Here is a 12943-nt window from a genome sequence, read left to right on the forward strand (position 1 = left end):
ACAGTCTTGAAAACAAAGTACTCGACAATTTGGAAGACAGAAAGCCCTAGAAGAGTGAATATCACGCTTTGGAGAATGCGAAATGGACTATGAACTGTGCAGAAGTTTTGCAAATGAAACCTCCCTTTCTCATACAAATATGATGAGATAAACTGTGAGAGGAAGGTTTCATTTGCAAAACTTCTGCACAGTTCATAGTCCATTTCGCTTTCTCCAAAGCGTGATATTCACTCTTCTAGGGATTTTTGTCTTCCAAATTGTCGAGTATAAATGTTTTTCAATTGGGGAGGCAATGGAGAGATGGTTGACTAATGAATGAACCAAAAACTTCCCATTTGATTCTGATTTCTAGGTTCTTTTATTTTGGGAGACTTGAAATTCATATATTTCTTCAACTTTTAGAAGTCTCCTGAAATTTAGAGCCCATGAAGTAGTGGAAGAGTCCCAAAACTCCTTTACATCTCTATTATTAGAGTTCAAAGACAATCTAAATGATCTTGAAAAGAAACAACATCTGCCCAAAAATCATTCCAAAATGCTATTCTTCAACCATCACCGAACTTGAACAATGCCTAGGAATCCACTTGAAGCTAGCATCTCGAAATGCTAATCCAGGGACTATGGAGACTGCAAGTGACAATTCCTTTAGTATGCCATCCAAATTAACTTTCTCCATGGATACTCTTCACCACTTTAGCCCAAAGGGAATTCTTTTCATTTATAAATCTCCATCCCCATTTAGCAAGAAGGTTGCATTTTTTTAACGTTGCACCATCGACGCTGAGTCCACCATCCTCTTGCGAACAAGACACCACCTTCCAATTAATCACTTTATGAATCATCTTTTCTGGCATTAAGAATATAGACATATAGTGTGTAGGTATATGTGAAAAAACCGACTTAGGATTTGCTAGGTCGTTTTGAAAACTCAAGTAATACCTAGACACGTTTTGAGCACGTTTTAGGTTGGTTTGAACTAAGTTTGCTGCAATTACACACCTGGTTGCCATTTAGGGGCTTGTAGTGCTTTTTTCACAATATTTGAACTTTTTTCGTAGGGCATGAGTTACGAACCTACACGTAAGCTGTTTTAGGACATTTTGAAAGTTCAAGTGATACTTAGACACGTTTTTAACTCGGTTTAGGTTGGTTTGAAACTAAGTTTGTTGACCTTATCCAATTGGTTGCCATTTTCGGTCTTGAAGTGCCCTTTTCACACTTTTTGAACTTTTTGGTAGGCTATGGGTTACCAATTTACACTTAAACTTTGTTTGGTTGTTTTGAAAGTCCAAGTGATACTTAGACACGCCTTGACCACTTTTTAGGTTGGTTTGGAACTAAGTTTGTTGCACTTGCGCACTTGGTTGCCATTTTGGGTCCTGTAGTGTTTCCTTTTTTTCCATACTTCTTGAACTTTTTGGTAGGTTATGAGTGACAAACTTACAAATAAACATTATTAGGTCGTTCTGAAAGTTCAAGTGATACTTAAACACGGTTTGAAATTTTTTTAGATTTGTTTAAAACTAAGTTTGTTTCACTCGCATACTTGGTTGCCATTTTAGGTCTCAAAAGTGCATTTTTTACGCATTTTGAACTTTTTGTTAGTTTGTGAGTTACGAATTTACACTTAAGGATTGTTAGGTCGTTTTAAACACATTTTGCGTTGGTTTGAAACTAAGTTTGTTGCACTTACACATTTGATTGAAATGTTGGGTCTTGAAGTACTTTTTTTCACACTTTTTGAAATTTTTTTAGGTTGTGAGTTACGAACTTACGCTTGAGTATTGTTTGGTCGGTTTGAAATCTTAGACACGTTTTGCACTCTTTTTAGGATGGCTTGAAACTAAGTCCGTTGCACTTACATACTTCGTTGCCGTTTTGGGTCTTGAAGTGCTTTTTTTACACTTTTTGAAATTTTGGTAGGTTGTGAGTTACAAACTTACACTTAAGCATTGTTTGGTCGTTTTGAAAGTTGAAGTGATACACACACGTTTTGAATACATTTTAGGTTAGATTGAGTTTGTTGCACTTGGTTGTCATTTTTGCTCTTGAAATTCTTTTTTCAACCTTTTTGGTAGATTATGAGTTACGAACCTACATTTAGGATTTGCTAAGGTCGTTTTGAAAACTCAAGTAATACCTAGACACGTTTTGAGCACGTTTTAGGTTGGTTTGAACTAAGTTTGTTACACTTACACACTTGGTAGCCATTTTGGGTCTTGTAGTCATTTTTTCACACTGTTGGAACTTTTTTCGTAGGTTATGAGTTACGAACCTACACGTAAGCTGTTTTAGGTCGTTTTGAAAGTTCAAGTGATACTTAGACACATTTTTTTCAAGTGATACTGTTTTAGGTCGTTTTCAAGTGAACTTTTTTCTTCTTGTATTGACTGTTTTACTATTTCTTCATGGTTTGTATTCATGGTATTTATTTTCGTAATGAATCTTTCATGTTCTGGTAAACATTGCAGAAACACATAATTTCAGCAATCTGTCAAAGAGTGGAAGGAGAAGACAGAAGTACTTAAAGGTCACATGAAGACCTAAAAGTTAGGTAATTTTTTGAAAACTTTTTTCTTCGTCTTGCTTAGTTTTAGTGGTATTTGTTAACAGGCTGAGACACACTCTTGTATGCCAAGGCTGGGTGGCCAATTCAATGGATGGCCTGAGACGGTGAAATGACGAGTGTAGAACAAAGTAGACAATCGAGCAGATTTACAAGTAGGAGGATGGTGTTTGGTCTTACTGTAAAGCTACTGCTAGAAAGGTGATTCTCCCTTTATTTACACATGTTATCTATATTTAATTACTGTTTTTATGTGATGGTGAATAAATATTTAAGTCGTTTCAAGTTTTTACATCATGCTTGAGTTAATACATTTCCCAACTCGCACTAATTTTAAAGTTGAGACTAAGTTTGTTGCACTTACACACTTGGTTTCCATTTTGGATTTTGGAGTGCTTTTTCTACATTTTTTGAACTTTTTGGTAGGTTATGAGTTATGAAGTAACACTAAAGCATTATTAGGTCGTTTTTAAAGTTCGAGTGATACTTAAACATTGTTTTAACACCTTTTAGGTTGTTACAAACTAAGTTAGTTTTACATACAGCCATGGTTGCCATTTTGAGTCTTGAAAGATTTTTTTTCACACTTTTTGAAATTTTTGGTAAGTTATGAGTTATAAACTTACACTTAAGCGTTGTTAAGGTGTTTGAAAACTTATACGTGTTTTCAATACTTGTTAGGTTTGTATAGAACTAAGTTCGTTGCACTTACACACTTGACATTTTGGGTTTTGGAGTGTCTTTTTAAAAAATTTGGAACTTTTTGCTAGGTTATGACTTATGAACTTGTATTGAATATTTGTTAGGTCGTTTTGAAAGTTCAAGTGAAACTTAGACACGTTTTGAACTCGTTTTAGGTTGGTTTGAAACTAAGTTTTACACACATTTGATTGACATGTTGGGTCTTGAAGTACTTTTTTCATACTTTTTGAAATTTTGGTAGGTTGTGAGTTACAAACTTACACTTAACCATTTCTGGGTCGTTTTGAAAATTCAAGTGATACTTACACACGTTTTGAATACATTTTAGGTTAGATTGAGTTTGTTGCACTTGGTTGTCATTTTTGGTCTTGAAATGCTTTTTTCAACCTTTTTGGTAGATTATGAGTTACGAACTTACACTTAGGATTTGCTAGGTCGTTTTGAAAACTCAAGTAATACCTAGACACGTTTTGAGCACGTTTTAGGTTGGTTTGAACTAAGTTTGTTGCACTTAGACACTTGGTTGCCATTTTGGGTCTTGTAGTGCTTTTTTCACACTATTTGAACTTTTTTCATAAATTATGAGTTATGAATCTACATGTAAGCTGTTTTAGGTCGTTTTGAAAGTTCAAGTGAAACTTAGACACGTTTTGAACTCGTTTTAGGTTGGTTTGAAACTAAGTTTAAAACACATTTGATTGACATGTTGGGTCTTGAAGTACTTTTTTCACACATTTGGAAATTTTGGTAGGTTGTGAGTTACAAACTTACACTTAAGCATTGCTTGGTCGTTTTGAAAATTCAAGTGATGTACACGCGTTTTGAATTCATTTTAGGTTAGATTGAGTTTGTTGCACTTACACACATGGTTGTCATTTTTGGTCTTGAAATGCTTTTTTCAACCTTCTTGGTAGATTATGAGTTACGAACTTACACTTAGGATTTCCTAGGTCGTTTTGAAAACTCAAGTAATACCTAGACACGTTTTGAGCATGTTTTAGGTTGGTTTGAATTAATTTTGTTGCACTTACACACTTGGTTGCCATTTTGGGTCTTGTAGTGCTTTTTTCACAATATTTGAACTTTTTTCGTAGGTTATGAGTTACGAACCTACACGTAAGCTGTTTTAGGTCGTTTTGAAAGTTCAAGTGAAACCTAGACACGTTTTGAGCATGTTTTAGGTCGTTTTGAGTAAATGGTATGTATGTTGTGATTGTTTGATTGCATGTATAATACCTTATTGAGATGTGAATGCTTGATTGAGAAGCTGATAGAACACCAGGTAATGGTTCTTATTTGTTCATTAAGCAACCAAACTATTACAGAATACAATACTCAAACTAGTCTTGAAAACACAGAACAAACAAGTACTATTACAGACAATAACCATGTACAAAATAAAACATTCAAACATCAAAAGTAGTTTACGATAATGGAAAACACTTTCTAAGATTAAAGTAACTGAACAACTTCTGAAATTCTGCTCTCCAGAAAATACAGCCCTTCCACTTCCAGAAACTGATTAACCAACCCCCATCTTTCCTTCCAAAATAAAACATTCAAACATCAAAAGTATGTAGGAAGGCTAACCAGAACTGAGTTGCATAAGGTTTGTCTTCCGCCTCTAGAGATGTTATATCTTTTCATCTAAGAACAAAATTGATCACTTTTTTTCCCTTGACAATCTCTCTAGTTTCTAGGTTAGGTTAAGTGATGGGAATGACTAACCACACTCACAAACGTTTATCTGTATGGCTATTGCAAGCATGCTACTTGCATAGACAATCCATTTCTAAATAGTTGCATAGAATGTTTACTTATTGGTATTAAATATTCTTGTTTGAATAAGAGGTTTTCTTTAATGGTTAAGTAAGCTCCTGAAGGTGAGGTTTTCTACAAGGTTGCACGAACGTGGGGCCGTATCAATATTGTTACTCGGAAATGGTTTGATCAGTCCATGGCCAGAAAAGGTAGTAGTTCGGGTTGTATATTTGAAAACCGATATGATATTTGAATTGTTGGCAGTTATTTGTCTAATAATTTTATTAGTTTCTAACTTGTTTCAAATCCTTTTATTCTCATTTTTAATTGATAGGATGTTTTAATGAGGAGCTGTACCCTGTTGGTAGCGTTTCTGGAACTTCAAATAAATTGACAAGGGGTTGCTTGACTGCTCACAATAGCCAAGAAAAGGATATTGGGAACTTGGAAGCTGTACCGTCCTCATTTCTTACCGATTCAAAATTCACAGCAGTTGCTGGTCCTGGGTTTTCAGACATGGATGTTAAAGTTACTCTTTCACAGAGCACGTCTATGTTTTCAGATGCTTCTAATTTTATAAATGAGGTTGATGTTGAAGTGCCAGTCACGATGGGAAGGAATGAAGAAAACACTGTTAATTGTCTTGCAAATGACTTTTAGTAAGAAGAAAACGACCTATATTTGTCAGCATGTAGAATAAAAGTTGTTGGGTTTGAAGCTTCTGAGATGCGGAAGATTGTAAATATGATTCTCAGAGGTGGAGGCTCCCGATACATGGTTTTCAATGACAAATTAACACACATAATAGTTGGAGATTCGTCAGAAATGTAATTATCCTTTTACTTTAATCGCAACATAGGTTTTGTGAACTTTATTGCTTGAATTTGTGAGCTCGCCTGTGCTGTGAGCTTTTTGATTTCATTTGAATGGTCTATCCACCCAATTGAAAATTAGTTTTATCATATTTCAAATGGCAGGGAGAAAAAGGAGGTTAGAGATATTGCTACTTCAGGAGTTGTTCATGTGGTTAGATCCAACTGGCTTGAAGAGTGTGACCGTCAGAAGAAGGAGATCCCTATTCTTGGTAGACACATGGCATATGATGAACTTATTCCTAAAGGTTTGATATGCAGGACTCGTATTCTAAGCTATCTGTCTTTTGAATAGCAACCTTAAACTACCATCATGCAGAATAACTGCACATTTCATTTGGATGCATGACTAATATTTGTTTGGAGATCCCTAGCCTGTTTGTCTTGTTCTAAATTTTCTGGCTGTTTACTTTGCAGCATCTAGTAAAATGAGCACCATTGTTATGGATCAAAATAAAGTTCCAAATGTTCATCCAATCGTGCCATCAAATGTGTCAGAAGGAAATATTCATGTTAGCATTGGAAAGACGTCAATAGCAGTGGAAAGAATTGAAGAAAAAAGTGAAACAAAAGTGAATGGAGACAGGAAAATGAAATTATCCCAGAAAAGCCAACAATGTGTAGCAAATGGTACAAACAAGAGTTGAGAAAAGATGGGGCGTGATTTCATGGTTTCAAATGGGAAGTCATCATGTGTATTTAAGGGGAAAATATTTTGTTTTTCTAGTTCCTTTCCAGAAGATCGGGTATGTTGTAAAGATTCTTTCCTCTTATTTCAAACAGCATGATTAATGTACACTATGCACTTTAGGTTTTAGATGTATTATTGTGGTAAATAGCATCCATTTTTTAAAAAAATAACAAAGTAGAAGCCCTGTATTCAATATCAATTGACTTGAGTAAAGAGTAGTTCATTACTGCTCCAACTCCATGATTTTAAAAGCAAGTCAATGGTGCAGATAGGATTCTAGATCTACTGTTTCTTTAACACTCCGATCCTGTTAAGAGAATGATATAAAAAAAATGGAAAAATTACCTTTTTAGTCCCCAATTTTATAGAAATAGGTTTATTGGTCCTTGAGTTTTCAAAATGTACTCTTTTAATCCTTGAGTGCTTAATGTTATACTGCAGACTCTCAAAACCAATTTTTAGAAGAAGTTATTCTACCTTAAAAATGTATAAAGTTATATTGGGGACTTTCTAAACCAATTTTTATAAACTTAGAGACTAAAAAGGTGCATGACCAAATGGGTCTATTTTTCTAAACCTGGAGACTAAAAATGTACATTTTTAAAACTCAAGAACCAAACACACGTGTTCTTCAAAACCAAAACTTGGGGAGTAATTTTCCTAAAAAATTTAAGATAGTGCCAAATGTCATTTAGCATGTGAAATAATTACGATTTTCATTTTTCATTTGAGGAATATGCCTTCAAATTTTTTTTACATTTTATTTTTGAACACTAACAAACATGCATCAACTTTTGACTTCCATAATCCCAAATATTTTTTATGTATATTTTGAGATCATATTTGAAATTCTCCTACTAGAGAGCTGAAATTGTTGAATGGATAAATCAAGGGGGAGGCGAGGTTGTTGAAGATCACATGAAGCAGAAAGTGCACTTCACTGTTGAATGTCATGGTGGGATACCAAGGAGTACAGACGTTCATAGTACTTATGTGTCAAGTCATCGGGTTCGATCATGTTTAGAGGTAAGCGATAATTAATTGTCTTATTTGTGATTTCCGTTTTAGAGCTCTACTATTGGGTTTTGTTTGTGTTTCCCTTTTTGGACATAAAAGTCCACACAAGGTTGAATAGCATATTTTGTTTCATTTAGCCACTGCAAGTTTGGATTGTGTTTGGGTTGGAGCTTTGAATTTTGAGGGACTTTAGTTTTGTGTTGAGCCACGCTCTTATAATATGAAGGATGGATACTGTTTTTTCCAAAACCAAACGCACATCAGTTTTCTAAGATTACAACAACTGTCCTCCCAGTGTAAAAAAAGGTATCCTCAAACCAACCAAAAGAAGGGGAATATGTGAGCAAGATTTATAGTTAATAAATCATCAAAAGTAAATTAGAGTTGGACTCGAGAACTCTTGCTGATGTATAGGAAAAGCAGACAAGGTATGGGAATATAAATTAAAACAGCCTTTAGATGAAAAGGGCTGCTACAACTGATCCTACCTCAAATGGCGGTACCAAAATATAGGACTTGAACCTCAGTCTTCTCCCTCGCCCGTTGTTCTTGGCAATGTTAAAGTATCTCAATTCGTACACATTCATCTCCTTGTTTGAAGCAATAACTCAAAGCCAATCTCTAATGTTGTGTTTCTTGAAATTCTTCTTAGCCAAGTATTTAAGATTCCTCTTGGAGAAGTAGCTATTGGAGTTGATGTTGATCTTGTTCTTGTCCTGAGTGATAGTGACTGAGTCATCAAGTGTCTCTGCCACCCCAGCTTTGTTGGTCTGATGAGGTGATGGCCGTGATCTTGTCCTCAACTGGCATCACACAATCAAATGGTCACATCCTTATTTTTTCCCTTTGGGCCACCAGATGCGGCTGGTCGATGACTCATTCTGCTTCTGCTCTGCTACTTGTTTCCCTAACTCTGCATCTGTATAGAACAATTGGCATAAATGGTGGATACTATTAAATTGGAAAATGGAGATTCAATCAGTTCTATCATTTTGACCTTTTGATGTTTAGGGGAAGGTGGTAACATAAATTTACCTTCTCAGACTATCCATTAAGGTTGGTCTGAAAAGAAAAGGGTGGTCTATCTTGGAAAACATATTTGGTTGTTCTCTTTTTTCTTCACTCTGTCTACATTTTGGAAATATGAGTGCTATCATTGTGTGAGAGGTTTCTTTATTGACAAAATTAATTGGAGTTCAACATTTGAAGAAGTCTTTCTATGACTGTCCCTTGAACTCCAAAGGTTTGCACTCCATCCCTGTGCCAAACAAATAGATGCTTCTTATATATTTTTCTCTGGAATTGAGAAAGTATTGATGCACACTTCTGTTAAATGCGTTAAATTACGGCTTTGAAGCCAATTTTGAATGGATAGCTGGCGTAGAAACTGCCATTATTGATGAAATTTGATACTACTGATGATTTTTAATTTTAATTTTATATTATTATTAATTTTGTAGCCTAATTATGTTCAATATCTTAAACTGATATTTGAAATGAGAATTGAATATTTATCTTGTTTTTATTTGTTTACTGACTATTTCAAATAAACTCGTTATGAAGGATGGATGTTTGTGGGATACCAATGGGCACATTTTCTATTCTCCTCTTCCTTGCTGTGTCCCTTTGCCTGGATTTGAAAACATACGGTTTTGTGTTTCACAATATGATGACAAAGACAGAGTATTGTTAAGAAATCTGTGTTTTGTACTTGGGGCCAAGTTTGTGGAGAAGCTGACAAAGAAGGTAACCCATCTAATATGCAAGTTCACCGATGGGACAAAGTATGAGGCTGCTTGTAAATGGGGGAAACAATGCATTACAGCTGAATGGATATATGAGTGTGTCAGCCAGGTACCTTTGCGATTTTGTTGCTTTTCAATTATATATGTTCACGTACATGCATATCCTGATAGAATTCTAGACCCATTGGTGTATCCTTCTATTAGGATTGATGTTTTTTATGTTTAAACTTTTGGTTTCCTTTGCATTTGGTTTAATCCTTAATGGTACCAGATTTTCCCGCCAGACTGTTCGCTTGTTGGTCAAGACCATTCAGAAACTTCTCCAATTGGTGCTTTATCTAACCAGTGGTCAAAAAGGTAATTTTTGCCGTTGTCTCCTTGATCTTCTTATGGAAAGACCATGCTGAATTGAAGTGTTTAACAAGAACGGTCGCTGCCTGGAAATATAGTGAGACCATTCAACGAAGTCGTTATGAAAGAGTTTATTTTCACTATAAGAGAAATATTTTTTTTATATTCTTTTAGTCTCTACTGATGAATTGCTTCCTAGAACAATATAATTTATAATTTCTTTCAAAATAGGTTCGTTTGAGTAATAGTGTTAATTATAAAACTCAAATCACACCGTTTGCAATGCTTGAAAACCAGTATTCACAAATAAATGCTATCCTTGAGCATTAACTTCTTTCATGGGACATTTGCAAAAATGGTAAAACAAGTTATAACTTTATTATTTGTGAAAATGATCAAATAAAGTCCAGCCCACCCATATAAAAGCCTGGATTTGATTATTTTTGCTATATTTTCAAAATCACAAACCTTAAAAGACATTTTTGCAAAATACCTAAACTAATTTGCCACCCAATATAGTTTTCCTTTTTCATTTTAGAAAAACCAGGTTTGGAAATAAAGGCAGTAGGTTATTTCTTTAAAAACTAGCCATTAAATATCCCTGTATTCTAAGTGGATCTTAGCATAATGCAAGCTTTAGTGTTTTTTCGAGAAAGACTATTATGTTCGAACACAATTCAATTTTGCCTTTGTAACTTGGTTTTTGAGACCTTTGTGTCTTGTATTTTCTCAGAGCTGAAAGAAAAGAAGATGTGGGCAATTCTACTACTGAAGATGGGACTGTGGGCATATGTGACGGCTTTAGTGAAACACAAACAGAGTCTTAGATGTGTGGCCATTTTTCTTTTTGTGAACTATAACTCTATCAATTATAGTAATTTTTTTTTAAAATTGCCACCATTTTCGTCAACTTGATTACAAGAGGACTAAAGAACGAACTATAACTCATAAGATTTTTTATGGAGTAGGAATTAGGGTATTATGGTCAAATTCTTAATATATTAGGATTAGGATTAGTTTCTTTTATTAATTAGGATTAGTTTGATTTTAATAGAGTACTTGTCTTCTTGTATTCACAAATTTAAATATTAATAAAATTCTCTCATTTGGTCTACACCAAATTGTTATCGGTATTAGAGCAAACGTTTGGACCAACTTTGATTGCCATCGGTGGAAAATTGGAAATTTTTTCGTGATGCTGATCAGAAGAGGGAGCCTTGTGAGTTGTTCGCATTGCTAAACAACACACATCTAACTGGGGGAACCCTTAAAATTAAAAAAGAAAAGAAGAAGAAAGAAATTCATCCTAATTTTGCATGGATGCATTTGTACACATCAAGGAAGACAGGTGAAGAAAAAATATACTAGTTGGCTAGTTGGTATAGGCAAGAAACTCAAATTTCCTCCCAAATGAAGAATTGGAGTTCTGATTCAAGTGATTCAAAAGAAGAATTCTAACACAATAATTTTGCTCGTGCTTGATTTTCTCAAAGAACCTATCATTATCCACATTTGAAATTTGGTTATAGTGATTCTAGCGATTTCAACAAAGATTCTAATGCAGTTTGGAACAAAATAACAAGGATGGACGGTGGTAAAAATATCAAGCCAGATGGAACTTGTCTTGATGAACCTTTCTTAATGAGAAGAGGAAAAGTGAGAACATTTTTTATGAAATTTGATACTACTGATGATTTTTAATTTTAATTTTATATTTATTATTTATTTCGTAACCTAATTATGTTCAATATCTTAAACTGATATTTGAAATGAGAATTGAATATTTATCTTGTTTTTATTTGTTTACTGACTATTTCAAATAAACTCGTTATGAAGGATGGATGTTTGTGGGATACCAATGGGCACATTCTCTATTCTCCTCTTCCTTGCTGTGTCCCTTTGCCTGGATTTGAAAACATACGATTTTGTGTTTCACAATATGATGATAAAGACAGAGTATTGTTAAGAAATCTGTGTTTTGTACTTGGGGCCAAGTTTGTGGAGAAGCTGACAAAGAAGGTAACCCATCTAATATGCAAGTTCACCGATGGGACAAAGTTTGAGGCTGCTTGTAAATGGGGCAAAAAATGCATTACAGCTGAATGGATATATGAGTGTGTCAGCCAGGTACCTTTGCGATTTTGTTGCTTTTCAATTATATATGTTCACGTACATGCATATCCTGATAGAATTCTAGACCCATTGTGTTGATATTTCTTCTCTTAGATATGGAATGATTTTGTTTGAATACAAAACTTTCAGAGAAAGATTGTCTCTCTTGATTTGTATCGCCCAAAAGAAGTTAAAGCTCAAGACAGAGCGACAGGCTTATGCACTGTCAGCCAATTTCCTACTCAAGCTGCCCCAATGATAGCCAATGAAAGCATATCCCAGTTTCCTATCCATTCTGCCATTCCGAGAGACCAATCAGCTGGAACTAACAGTAGCTTTATAGGAGCAGCTGAACGAATAAGTTCTACGAAGAAAAGCGCAAGTTCTTTGACGAAGCCATAGAAAAGCATTCACTTTTGTTGGAAACAGATCCACTCAATCTGACTGCATTTTGAATTCCACAAAACAAACTACATCAAATTCTTCTGTAGTAACTTCACACGTTCCTGATGTCGCTTCCGCAATTGAGGACTTGTTGGAGCAGACAACTAAGGTAAAATCTGGTTTGAGCTACAATTCCATTACTTCATTCCATTTTTATTTTATTTTTTCCTTCAAATCCTTTTGTTTTCCTTTCTTTTTAAGATTCAAGATCAGAAGTCACCTGGAAAGACTGGCTGCGATAAAAGTATATCCTTCTATTAGGATTGATGTTTTTTATGTTTAAACTTTTGGTTTCGTTTGCATTTGGTTTAATCCTTAATGGTACCAGATTTTCCTACCAGACTGTTCGCTTGTTGGTCAAGACCATTCAGAAACTTCTCCAATTGGTGCTTTATCTAACCAGTGGTCAAAAAGGTAATTTTTGCCGTTGTCTCCTTGATCTTCTTATGGAAAGACCATGCTGAATTGAAGTGTTTAACAAGAACGGTCGCTGCCTGGAAATATAGTGAGACCATTCAACGAAGTCGTTATGAAAGAGTTTATTTTCACTATAAGAGAAATATTTTTTTTATATTCTTTTAGTCTCTACTGATGAATTGCTTCCTAGAACAATATAATTTATAATTTCTTTCAAAATAGGTTCGTTTGAGTAATAGTGTTAATCATAAAACTCAAATCACAC

The 12943-nt window shown here is 34.6% G+C and overlaps 1 pseudogene; it reads left to right on the top strand.

The window, feature by feature from the left end:
• The first annotated feature begins 292 nt into the window (after nt 1-292).
• LOC116405997 lies at nt 293-12834 on the top strand (annotated as a pseudogene).
• Nucleotides 12835-12943: the final 109 nt, after the last annotated feature.

This window comes from Cucumis sativus, unplaced genomic scaffold (assembly GCF_000004075.3).
Source record: "Cucumis sativus cultivar 9930 unplaced genomic scaffold, Cucumber_9930_V3 scaffold53, whole genome shotgun sequence".
In the NCBI taxonomy this organism is placed as follows: Eukaryota; Viridiplantae; Streptophyta; class Magnoliopsida; order Cucurbitales; family Cucurbitaceae; genus Cucumis; species Cucumis sativus.